Genomic DNA, 14145 nt, shown 5'->3' with positions numbered 1-14145 from the left:
TTCATCTGATCTGTGGCCGACCTTTAGCCTGTTGTTGGCCTTTGACTTATTCCCAACTTTACTTCCAAAACACCTGCTGCTATCTTCTCAATCAGTATCCCTTGTTCCTCTTTCCTCAATGTGGTGTATTTTAAATCAAAACATAATAACTAAGTAATATACGAGAACGTTGTTCCCACTTAACAGCATATTAGGTAATATACTGTACATATACACATTAAAATAGGTTCGTTAATTAGTTCTGTAAATGGCCCATACTGCCCTACACTACCATACAGCTGGATTTGTTAACACCTGGCTGTAATGCTAGATAACTGAGCAGGGACCGTTGTCATATTAGCCACACTTTTTACATTCATATTTGATCAGAAGATTTTTTTTTTTTTTTTACGGATTCAGGGATGAGCAGGTATCTTTTTTTTTCTACAAGGAAAGGAAATAAAGGATCAAATGCAGAGCCCTGTCAAACCTAAAACTTAAGGAATAAAGTAAATACATTGCCTACGTGCTAGGAGCTTTTTCTTTTCTCACTGCTCAGTTCAGCAGCTCCATCCACCAAAGTCTCTGTATCTAAATATCAACGCTATCAATATTCACATCAGGAGCCCCATTTTACATTCTCTCTTAATATCTGAATTCTACATTCACATCAGGAACTTCCCAAATTTCTGCAGCATAAACCTTCAGCAACTCGGGAGTGTAACTTCAAAGACCACTTACTGAGTCAGCAGAGAACTTTTACTCTTGTCTTCATTTTGCTAGGCTCTGACAATTGACTTCATCTAATATAAAACCAGTAAGAAAGTAAAATACAGTTGACATTCAAGAATCCAGCAGCCTTTGGACCTGAGGAGTGATGGATTTTCGAAAATTCCAGATTTTTGAAAGTTATACTTACCTCCACACACAGGCAGGCTTCCTCTCGCAGCACCCGTGGACATCTGGCACAGTCCCATGGAGCATGCAGCAGAGACGTCTCAAGGTGTATTAAGTTTAGCAAGCAAGACCTAACAGCTGTTTCTGCAGAACATCGCCATCAAAACATTAGTGGCCAAAAAGTGTACTGCAGTCCATGTGTTGAAAATGCGATCTGATATTCATGCTGGAAAACTGAAGGAACTGGATTATCGATGGCCAGATTTTCCATGGTCAACTGTAGTGAGCAGCCAGTAATGGGCCTCAGCAAATCCTTAATCAGTTGACTACTTTCATATTGTGGTGGCAAAACTGAAAAGAGCAGCATTGTAATTGCATGCAGGATTTACAAAGGGTTCTAGAAGTTTACAACCATAGAAGTTGAAATGCACTTGAGACTTGCTTTGACAAAACCTTTAATATTTAGACAGCAATGTAATAAGGTAGATTGGTAATTTTTAATGCAAAAGCCCCACTATGAATTGTGGACAGCATGGTAACATATAGAATTTAGATATGATGGGATTACATAAGCAAATTGTGTTTTTTTTTTAACCTTGAGGCAAACCAAGTAACAGAACATGAATGTTCTCTTCTTTATACCTTGTAATAACACAGAGAGACATGGCATTAGAGGGGATGCTAATAAGACATTTCGATATACATTTGTAAAACAAATCCCATAGCCTTGGGTTACAGTGCATGGTTTTTAAATATACAATGTTTTCATAGCCAGTTTGTGTGATATGTGAGCAGTATGATCATAAAACATTTTTATATTATAGACCATGATGATCATTAATGCTGGGGTTTTTTTTCAAATTTGGTTTTATTAGGGGACCTCAGAGGAGAAAAGGTTGAGGAAGGCTACTCAGAACTAAAAGTACCATCCATGTAGATCCTCTTTATTTGCTTTTCTCCACCATATTCTGATCCCATACACTACACTCTTGTGGAGGTTAATTCAGGTTCAGCTTTACCTTCTCTTTGGCTTGGGACCTGATGGTGCCATTTAAAGACCACAAATAAACCACCATACAGTGACATCTACTTAGCTCTCCAAATCGCGCTCCTTTCATTTTTAGTCTCCCTTAGTTTTTCTGGCTATGTATTAGGTTTAATATTGGCAGTTACCTACTACCAATCACAAACAGACCAGCTTATAATTAACATCTTCTGATATGCAGTGTCTTATTAATCTAACAGAACAATTTACAGCTGTTGCAGCATTCTACTTTATCCTCCCTCTGACCAGTTCAGTTTACACCAGGCATGGGAAAACTATGGCCAGTGGGCTGTATACGGCCCAATATGATGGTTTCTCTGGCCCTTTAAGTGTTCCGATGCTCTGGGGGAGGGGGGCACCGGCCAGAGCCGGGGAACATGTCCTGGGTATGTGGAGGTGGGCGGGCTGTGTCCCTGCACACAACCCACCCACTCTGCCATCACAGGCTCAGATCTGTGATGGGAAAGTGGGCAGGGTTATGGCATCATGACGTCACGTTCAGTGGCGTCATGATGGCATAACTCCGCCCACTCTCCCATCGGCCCGGACCCTTTTTCAAATTTTATTATTTGGCCCCTGACTAAAAAAGTTTGCCCACCCCTGGTTTACACCAACATACTATGGATTATAAGCATTTCTCAGGGAAATGTTTAAAGGCAGCAACCATTGCCCCTATTAACATGGAACCAAAGTCCCACTTTGAACATTGGTGATCAGGCTGGTAGTTATTGCAGAAAAGGGACAGACAATGTACCTCTGCAATCACTGTTCTTGCCTGCCTGATTGCTGTCCAGCTTGTGTGTGCTAGGAATGCATTACCGCCTACAGGAGAGTTAGCTAATCCCAGCATGGCCAATCAAAATGGCAAAATATTGTCTCCATTAAGAAAAGAAGAAGGAAGATGGCGGCGCCTTGCAACAGGACAAACAGTAGATAGGTGAGTATCACGATTTTAGTTCTGTCTTAAACCAAACTACAGGGTACACTTTTTGGCAGTCCCCTTCTCTGATAACCACCACCATTCTTTCTGTAACCGAACTCTTGAACCGACTCTTGTAAGAAAATTTGTAGATGAATCCCTGTTTCTTCATGTTATAAATGGTCCTTTATTTTCAGGGTCTCAAATATTTTTCATGGATATGTCATAACTAAATAAAATACATTTCTTTATCATGCCACTGTAATGTATTCCCCACCATGATATATCTTATTTTATGTGTTTAGTTTTGTGTGTCTCATTTGCAAGAATACAGTATTTATTTATCTATGTGAGTCTATCCTTGGATCCTCTTAAAGCTCCATCTATAGTAATCTCTGCTTTAAATGCTTCACATAATCTGTTTGCACACTGTAAATGAATATTAGTCCCATATTTAATCCTTTCTATACGTCTTTCAGACTGGCCTATATTTATGACATACATTTAAAGGGCCATTGAACCTAAATAAATGTACTTTAGTGCATTGCCCATTGTCAACAATAAATGCATATTATATATGTAGATATGTGTATGTAGATGTATGTATGTAGATATTTGTATGTAGATATATATGTAGAGCACAGCTTTTGCCAGTCACAAACATTTTGAGAATTGAAGTTGTTTCACAGAGGCTGAGCATTGTCCTATGTTCTTCATTTACAGTTTGGCCCTCAGCAAGTGGGCAAGCCTAAAGTAACACATGAATTTTTAAGAAACTAAAACCAACTTTGGCAGCCCACACCTAGAAATAATTATACGTGCACCCCTTATCTACCCTTCTCTTCCATTACATGGTAGAGGTATTTTTGTGGGATTACAAGTGTTAGGAAAAGTTTAAGAATGACACAAAACACTCTGGTGCTGTTCAATCAAAAGTTAATACTGATTTTCCTTTCATCTGTACAATGGTCCAATGGAGCAACAACTAAAACAAGATCACAAGACTCAGTTTTTTCCATGGAGTGCCCATTGTCATATCCTCTAACTCCTTGGATGTTCTCATCTGGTGGTCTGAATGCAGCAGCCACCCATCCCTCCACCTTGTTACATCCTCCACCAAGACCTTAATGCCCTACAAGCTCTATATTATTATTACTACAAAGTATTTATATAGCGCCAACATTTTACCCAACACTTTACAAAGTCTATAGTCCTGTCACTAGCTGTCCCTCAAAGGGGCTCACAATCTAATGTTGCTACCAAAGTCATATTTAATACAGTCTAAGGACAATTTGGGGGGAAGCCAATTAACCTGTTTTTTTTTTTTTTTGGAAACCAGAGTACACGGAGGAATCCTACGCAAACACGGGGAGAACCTGTAAACTCCATGAGATACCATCCTGGCAAAGATTCGAACCTGGGACTTAGCGCTGCAAAGGCCAGAGTGCTAACCTCCGAGCTACCGTGTCTGTAGAACTCATGTGACCATTGGTTTCACATTGTGGGACCAGTGGTCCATTTCTTATCTCTCAATTATGCTACTTGTACAGTAGTACAAATTGTAAGTCCTTTCTAATATTTGTATTAAATAGCCTTCTGTCTATTTTGGGGATATTTGCATGCTGATGATGCAAAATATGTCTGTACAACCTGATATGCCTAAATCTAGAACTAAAAATATTACACACCTGTACTGTACCTGTACAACTATGGATCAGAATGATTTATATGCCGAGGGGCTTTTTAGTTGGAATAATTACCCCCCCTCACCATTGGCTGCTGGTTGTTAAGGCCAGAACACCCCCTGACAACCACCAGTCAATGGGAGGCATGGCCAGCTGGTTCCCTTAAAGACCAAATATGCACATGAACAATAGTAATGTCAATGGGTTGCCAGGTGCTTAGAAATCTATTGTATACATGGCAGTGGTGACATTTTTTCAAAGCAATCAAGGTGAATATAAACTGTGCTAAATACATGAATATATAATGGAATCATTTAGAGCATGCACGGAGCGCAAGTTAGTGGCATACATGTCAGAGAACCTTAGAGTTGTGTTTCTTTCATGGTATGTATTGTATCACCAGATTCTTGCAAATACACAGATATATATATATATATATATATATATATTCACATATTATTAGCTGTGAATTCTGACACCATTCAATGTGTTAATTTCACATACAATGATGCTTATATTTAAGTTTAATTTCTTTTTTTTACCGAATTGTGATGCCAGTTTTCTACTTTGTGGCTTTACACCTTTAGTAAATACAGCTGGGATATGAGATCCCAAAATAACACTTCACTTGTAAATAATGTGCAACAATATAGTCACACACTGGTCACGGTACAAGAGCAATGGAGAGCTGAGGTCAGAGAACTATTATTCTTGTGACAATGCATTAAAGTTTGTTCTTTTCTACAGTAAAAAAACATATATTTTTCTTTCTCGTTATATATATATCTATTTATTTATTTATATATATATATATATATATATATATATATATGTAGTCTTAGACACAAAAAGTATACAGAGTTCCACAGCACAGATGAGACAACCATCCATGTATAAACTCTAACTTATATAAAGCGGACCTCTTCTTTTCTGGCTGGTACTATAGCCCTTCTGGTTGGTACCATAGGATGACCAACTCATATATAAAATTGTATTTGGATTTTGCTAAAATGAATGTAGGAGATATAACATGCAGGTAGCAAAAGAGTTTCCAGATTAAATAAACATTTTATAGACCTTAAACTATGTGTAACAGAATGCTAAGACTGCCTAACCCCTGGAGAATTTGATCCTCCTAAAGGTAGCAGCAACATGTTTTTTGGGCATGGTTTGTATTGTCAGCGATTGAGCATAAGATAAGTAAAGCTTAACACAGGACAGTTTTAAAGAACTTTTTGTTCCAGTCTGCAAGTGACTACAGTGGGGGTTCACCTTCCAGGAGGGCAACAGCCCATGTTGCAATCCACTGGATTAAAACCAAGAACCTGAATTTCTTGGAATGGCCCAATTAAGGCCGAGATCTGATCCAATATGGCAGGATTTGAAAACTGCTGTTTGTTCATTCATTCTATTCAAATTCTATTTATCCCAATGGTCAGGGCTGGTAGCACAGCCATTTGAATTGTAGGACCAAAAATCCAAAGAAATGTAAATACTCATTGATGGTATGGATTCCGTACACTGTTCTCTTCTCCATCAAAGGAAATCCTCTGTTTTTTGGGTTGCCTGATTAGATCTGGAAGATTGAGATCGTAATGGTGGAGTCCATAGGGCTCTAGATGAATTCAAGTCTTATTTATGAGAATATATGCCATAAAAGTGAACTTGTGTTGAAAGAGAGGGAAAGCTTATTAATGATCCAGCCTCTTAGCTTCATACTTAACCACCCACTCCACTAAAACAAATTGATGATTCAGCTGTAGTGTGCACATAAAGCACAAAACAATAATAATTCCAAGCTACATAGAATCACAGATAAATCTTCCACGTCTGGCATGTGCATCTTCCTGTAAATCCCAATACATTGTACATTATTCTCAGTATAAAGAGCATGATTTCTTTTTACAGTGTCCTCTTCTTGTTTTGTTTTGGGGGATCATTACCACAAATTACTGAAGCTTGATGAATCACCTCTCATTATCATGGGCTCCAAGCTGTGAGAGCGCAGCTTGACTGCCAGACCTCGGGGTAAACTGAAGAGCCTAGATCACAAATGCTGCTTCTTGGTGCATGAGAAAGCCATCGCACATGCATGTATATACTTCCTGTAGGGGAAAGATGCAAAATGGGGGAGGGGGGGGGTGGTGATAATTATCCCTCATTTCTGTAAAGTGTTCAATCCTTTGCTGTAAAAACTCAACAGCCAACAGCCACAGTATACATCTCCACATAAAATTAATTAGTTGTGAAACTGTTAAAATAATTTACAGTAACACGTTAGTGACTAACTCGTTATCTTTAAATGTAAAAGTTCCTGCACAGTATTGTTTGGGTGAATCATAGAGCAATATTAGCACATTCTTGTAGGGGTTACTAGTACATAATAACCTCTAGGTACTATGTAATGTGTAGCTTTGGTTTTATTAAAAATACAATCCCTGTAGGTGAAGAACATATATTGCACGGAGATTGGCAACTGTTTGTTTTACTAACTGTGTTGTAGATCTTGAAATAATATTCAGGTCTTGGGATACCCCTGCTATAATTACTATATTCACAGCTCACAGTATATAAATGTGGCGGTCACTGGAAAGAATGGCTCCTACATTTCTGGTCAGTGGGAAGAATGTCACCGTACAGATATCTAAAAAGCATTATTGGTGTCAGTTACACTGACCCGAGAGTCACAAATTGCTCATTGCTCGAGGAACAAAAAGAGGTTCAATATTTCCCTTCTGACACTGATTATCTGAATACTGACACTCTTATTAAGCACATGGAAATGGCAGTGGGAAATCTGCAGTACCTACAGTACATTCTAGTTTAGGAGAGGTTGAATCTAAGTCTGAATATATACAAAATAGCTAGGGAGTAGTCACCCTGACCCTTAACCTTTGCTATCCTAGTGACTTACCTACCTCTGGCTTGTTCTAGGGGCAAAGACTTACCCTGTGAAGGAACGAGAGCAAGTGAATGAGAGTGGCAGTAAGCACTTGTTCCTAAGGGTAGGTAAGCATATGCTGCTAGTGATTGCTAGGCCTTCTTCTACCCCATGTATCCCATTGAATTCTAGCTTAGAGTATATCATCCAAATATTAAAATGTAAAAGACGCCTGAAGTTTCACTTGAAGAGCAAAATTCTGGACAAGGCAGTAAGACAATTACACAAACAAGAAATCAGAATTTTGATATATGTAAATCCAGTAACTAAATTTAGATTAAAGCTGGAATATTTTATTGTAATTTTGGAAGTTCTATTTAATGTTTTAAAATCTGAAGCTTTTATTTAAGTAATATCTTGTAATATTCATGAGGATCTTTGTACAGACACATGTTATAGGATGGCGATACTCTGCTTTTTTCTCCCAAATGTTCTCCTCCTTGGGCTTTCAATGAATATTACAAGTTTTAGCCCACATTACCCAGGCATGGGTCAATACTGAGATAGAATAAAGAATATATATATTTATATTACAAGAAAGAAAGCAAAAAGTAATTTTTTTGGCTGACTATATTAAAAACAAATCAGAGCCAAAAATATATAGTACACGATATTTACATAATGACAATCAGTAATTGCAAGCCCCCTTTTTTGCATTATATTTATATATATATATATATATATATATATATATATATATAAATATATATGAATGTGTGTGTTTTATCATGTATGAAGGGGTTCTCAGGATATTATATGTGAGGAAGAACTTTGCATATCTATTATAATTTCATAAATTACTTGACTTGGTTCATCTGTATTACAATGGAAATAATATTTATTGTCTTATATTACAGTGGCAGAGAAATGTCAGCACTCATCCCCCCAGTGTTGTTACAGAGATGATTAGAGGTCTTCTGATACAGCGACATATGACAGGTACCTTGTGAACTGGAGTGTAAAGTGATTTCTCAGTCACAACCGCTTCCTCGTTATCAGACACACGCACATTTTTCTATTTCTTGCTATGGAGGGATTTCTATCGGCCAGTGTTTTTATATCTGCTTGTATTTTTGAAGAGTAACACATCACTAAAAAGAAAAAACGATTGGAATGTTTTTCATATATTTGTAGGTAGGACTCCAAGTCCCATTGGGATCACGCTGATTACATTTTGCATCTGTAATAGGAATGTGTGGGTGATTAATATCTCTGATTTTGCTGTTAGAAATTGTTTACTTAATAATGTAAAATAGCTGCTGGTAGAAGTCTTTCTCCATTGCCATCTGTAGCTCGGGTGCAGCGATATGCCATGCTTTTCAAGAAATATACAATTGTGGGCTGTGATCTAATGAGTTTTGAGGATGGCTATTGGTTTTTGGAGCCATTGGACACGAGCCTCCTTGAGGCCCACAGCTGACACTCTTGTGTTCTGTTGCTGTACAGTGTGTGTGGCTGCTCAGGACAGAACACTGAATGTCACGCATGGATGGGTAACTTCACGCAGATGGGGATCTCCCGGCGCACACTCTGAAAATAGCAGCTTGGTCCTGACAGACAATACTCTAAATTAGAGCAACCCTCTGGGAACTGCACTTCCACGTATACTCATGTCTATGTGTGTTACAGATACCATTTTCATAGTTCATAGCCCTCTTTAATTTCATTTTCACCCCTGTCTACACTAAAGTAATAAAATTCCCGGCCTGCATCCCAGTCTGCATCCAAGTGCATGTAAATCCAGCAGTGCTATCTCCAGAAGGTTCATTTTTGTCACCTCTTTTTCAGACACCAAATAAGGTGAAAGGGTTTACTGAAAGTAAAACTTAAGGGTAATATGAGGGGTTAGAATATCTATAACTTTTTGCTGTCTGTGGCTTCATTAGGGGATATTCACTCATTTACTGTCCAGACCACCAATGTCACTAGGAATGAAAGTCAGGGGTAACTACACAATTTTTAGTTGCCACCAGAACAGGCGTATAGGAGTAGTCTTTAAATAGAGACACTTGTTTCTCTGGGTCATTGAAACACATAATTAAAAGCATTGGATCATTGTAACATAATATCTAAAAGGACACCTTACCAAAAGCAAGATATGTGTTAAAGGATAAAATTCCTTTAAAATCCAATAAAACACAAATCCAATAAGGAAAATGCTAATAGAAATTAGGATTATATCTGAATACAAACAGTGTATATAAGCAAAATGATAAACAGAATATCTGTTTTATGAATCAAATGTTTTTGATAACTGCATTAAAGTAGTTTCCTCCCTTCTCTGAATTCAGCAATCAGGTGTGACCATGTCATACCCCATGTAATAAGATCAATAGATGCCAAATTCAGTGTCAGTATTAATTTTTGCTTCAAGAAAATATACTAGGGCTTTTTTTATTGGCTGTCTTATTTTTTCATGAACAACAATCAACATTTATTCTTGAACAAAAAAAATCAACATTTATTCAAATATAGTCATGTCATCATCTTCTGGAACATCATTATAACTCTCTATTTCCTTTAGAACCATTGACCCCAATTTCTCATGTCTATATATATATTTTAGCCTATTTTCAGGGTAGGGCTTTTATATCGAGCATCCTCAAAAAATACGGAAAAATAATGCTAGGGCCTATTTTTGGGGAAAAATAACTTATTTTTGGTGTCACAGTGAAGTCCTAAAACAAAATAAATAGATGCATAGATACACAAAGGTTTTTTGATAAATTCATTTCCAAAGGTAATATGCATTTTATGCTAATCAACATGATTACTTTGAAAATTTGTCTTGATTGATTTTGGTTTTAGCTTTAAAGTTGTGGTTTTGTGGATTAAATTAAGGGTCCATTGCAGCAAATGTAATGCAATAATGCAAGTGCCACACACAACAGCACACCGTAACACAAACTGTCCTGTGCAGTGCCCTGCAAAAGCTGCATCCTGTAGCAATGTACTAAAATCAATGCTTTACATCAGTCCCCAACTGGTGGTCCATGAGAAAATTTTGGTGCACCGGCCAGAGCCGCGGACCATGTCAACCCGTATATCTGTGGACACAACCCGCCCACTATCCCATCGCATTCTCAGACCTGTGATGGGAGAGTAGGGGGTTTTTGGCATCATGACATCACTCTGGGAGAAGATTCTTCCCCTTTGAGTAACACACGGCTCCCCGAGCATGCATGGTGCGGAGTCTGTAAAATTAGTGGTCAACGACGTCCAAAAGGTTGGGGACTACTGCTTCACATCACACTTCTTCATAGGGTGAATGAGCGATAAAGATTAATTGATGGAAGAAAGTTGAACTCTAAATAGGGAGTGGGTGTGTAGAGAAGTGCGCTTTAGTGTTAAGAAAAGTTTTTAAGTTAAGAACACCAATTATTACTTGTTTTCACTGCCCCACACTGAGACTTAGAACACTGAAAAACATCATACCACACCAGGCCACCTCTTTACTAGACCTCTAATGACCTGTGAACACCATTGTAAAATTAAGAGGAAGGTGTTCCCTGTCCTACCTAGAGCAGCCTCCTCTCTGCCTTTCATACAAGAAATAGATTGAAGGAACATGCAGAGAATATTAGGGAGGCTGACACCGTGCACCTATTCTATATACCTGATCTAATTTAAAATCCGGAGATCTCCAGGACACACTTACTAGGATTAGTATTTGTGTCCTGGGAGCATTAGATCTCCTGATTTCATACTTATTCTGAATCAGAGACTCAGCCATGCAACTAGCAAACTCCTCAGTACAGTTAGGTCAATAAATATTTGGGACAACTTTTTTCTGATTTTGGTTCTGTACATTACCACAATTCATTTTAAATGAAACAACTCAGATGCAGTTGAACTGCAGACTTTCAGTTTTAATTCAGTGGGTTGAACAAACAAAACATTGCATAAAAATGTGAGGAACTAAATCCTTTTTTTACACAATCACTTCTTTTCAGGGGCTCAAAAGTATATGGACAATTGACTCAAAGGCTATTTTGTAAAGCCACAAAGACCTAACTGTATATACAGCAGTAATGGGAGACATTGTGGAAAGCAGTAATTAGGCAACTCCAGGAAAAAATGATGTAACCTATGAATTTACTCTTTAAAATTCACATGTAAATGAGCAAAGTAATTCTTGAAATGCCAGACATTTCTGCTACATGTAGCACCTCCTGTACACTTTGTTGTCTCGGTGTAGTGTGACACAGCACGCTGCATTCTGCGGTATGGCTTGGTAAACGTGCTGCAGACATTTTCTCAGTTTATCTGCAAGATGGAATACCATGTTTGCAATGAAAGTGTTAAATATTCACTCATGGTGCAAAGAAAGGCAGTGTTCCTGCAATTTGGTTGGTAAGATCTAAACTATGGGGGAGGGGGTACAGGTATAAACTGACTTATTTTGTTGTAATTATTCATATTGGTTAGTTACATTATCATCCCGCTTGTGTGATTTGCTAGTACAGAATATCAAGTGCAGTTATGTGTCCATGAATGATGGAACAATAGTGAGACCTCACATGACTAGTAGGTCCCAACAGATATCCTTATGAGTATAGAGTGCCCATAGAACCTTACATTTTAGGGTGCTCTATACCAATATTTTTTTTTATTTCCACTGAAGCAAGAACATTTTTTACACCCACAGATTGCAGGGCATGGTTTAATTACAATGAACACTGACATTGGGGACTTTATTGCTCCCACAACTGCTGGGACATTTTTCATTGACACTGATAACCAAAGTAAGAGAATTTTTACTCTCACTGTACACTGCTGCATAATATGTTGGTGCCATATAAATCCTGTTTATTAACAATAATAATAATAATAGAAGCATAGTCATCTCCACTGTGGAATCACTCCTCTCCGGACTGATATGATCTTCAAAATAAAAGTAGGTATAACTATATTACCAGCTTTCTATCACGTCTTTTTTCCTCTGATCCGTCCTCTGTCTTTTCTGTTTTTGTATATTACAAAATAAAAATCCCCATAATATATTGTTGCAAATTGTCATAAATTTAAACTTAATGAAGTCCGTTTAACTGTTAAAAAATCAAAACAGTAAAAAAGACACAAGGTATTTTGTTCTTTATGAAGTGTGTAATGTTAGAAGGCTTTCAGTATTCCAGCCAAGAGGGCCCTGATTTGATTATTGCTCAGGGCCACAATTTATCAAAAACATAGATCTTCTTTTTATTCCACTTTACGGACAGATGAGATTAGATTCTCCCAGATTCTCCCCTTTCCCCTTCAACCTATCATAAATGGTGCAGGTACACTTATATCTCCTTCCCACCACTCTTCTGCTGCCTCTCTTTGTTGTTCTCTTCATTGGCTTCCATAATACCTAAGAATTACATTTCATGCGGCTATACTTCACTAATATATCACCCACTAATGACTTCCTCACTCATAACCTCCTCTATAGGTTGCCCCTATTCTCTGGAATTTCCTTTCTCACCCTTTTCCCCATTTGTCTTACTCCTACTACCACACATTTGAAATAGCCCTTCAAGCATAATCTTTTCAAGCTTGCCAACCCATCTTCGCCTATCTCTGTACCCATCATGAATTATCCACCATTCAATATCTCCCTCCTACTGCGTACTACTCTTCCCCATCTATTAGATTGTAAGCTCTGTTGTGCAGGGTCATATCCTCCTCCTGTGTCATTGTTTGTACTTGTCTGTTATGTAGGGTTGGCATTTGCAATCCCTCTTTAATGTACAGCACTGTATGATATGTTGGTGCTTTATAAATAAAGGTTAATATTAATTATGCATGTACTCTTTAAAAGAGTTTTTCTCGCAGGTATATATTGTGCAATGTAAAAAGATTTTAAAACTCAATCCAGGTACACTAAATGAGCAGAAACAGAAAGAGGGGTTTTCAGGCAAGGGTAAGTAAAGTACAGAATATTTATTAGTTACATGTTTTATGGCAAGAAGTCCAGAATGTCTCATAACATATTTTCTGTTATTTAAATTGACTTAGTGAGTCCATAATCCAAGAAATGAAAGTCAAGTAGAAAGTCTTAACTCCCAACACGTTTCACCAATGTTAGACTTCTTCAGTCAGGGGAGGTTACAGATGGAGATCACATCACATCACATCGCATCACAAAACAACTCACAGTAGTGATGTTACTCATGATTGTTCCAATGGTCCTTATTAGAATTATATTATTTTCATTGATGCCATATCCCTTGGACCAAACATTTAAACAAAACAAAAAATTGGGACTTTAAAGGTATCCTAAGATTAAATACATCACAAATAATAATAAAATGCCATCAAACTTTATTAATTATACATTAAAATAACAAATTTACATTTACAGACACAAATCACATATAGAGTCAATAAAGATTTGAACCGACACGTTTCACAGAAAACCACATTTTCTGCTTCATCTGGGGTCTATTTGAGAACTACAGTAATAAATAATCACTATTACCAGATTGATGTGGACCTTTCAAAATTAGCCTATGGCAACACAGGTAGGACAGCAGGATCGGAGCACATCCAAACCATGGAAATGTGGATCATCAAAAAATAAGTAAATGATACATGATAGGGGGGTAACCGTCCAGCTTCAAAGTTTACTTTGTTTAGTCCTTTCCAAACAATATTGGTCAGAAAATAGGAGGGAGAGATCTCCCTTCCTTGCATA

This window comes from Pyxicephalus adspersus, chromosome 2 (genome assembly GCF_032062135.1).
Source record: "Pyxicephalus adspersus chromosome 2, UCB_Pads_2.0, whole genome shotgun sequence".
Taxonomy (NCBI): Eukaryota; Metazoa; Chordata; class Amphibia; order Anura; family Pyxicephalidae; genus Pyxicephalus; species Pyxicephalus adspersus.
Note: the sequence above shows the minus strand (reverse complement) of the source record.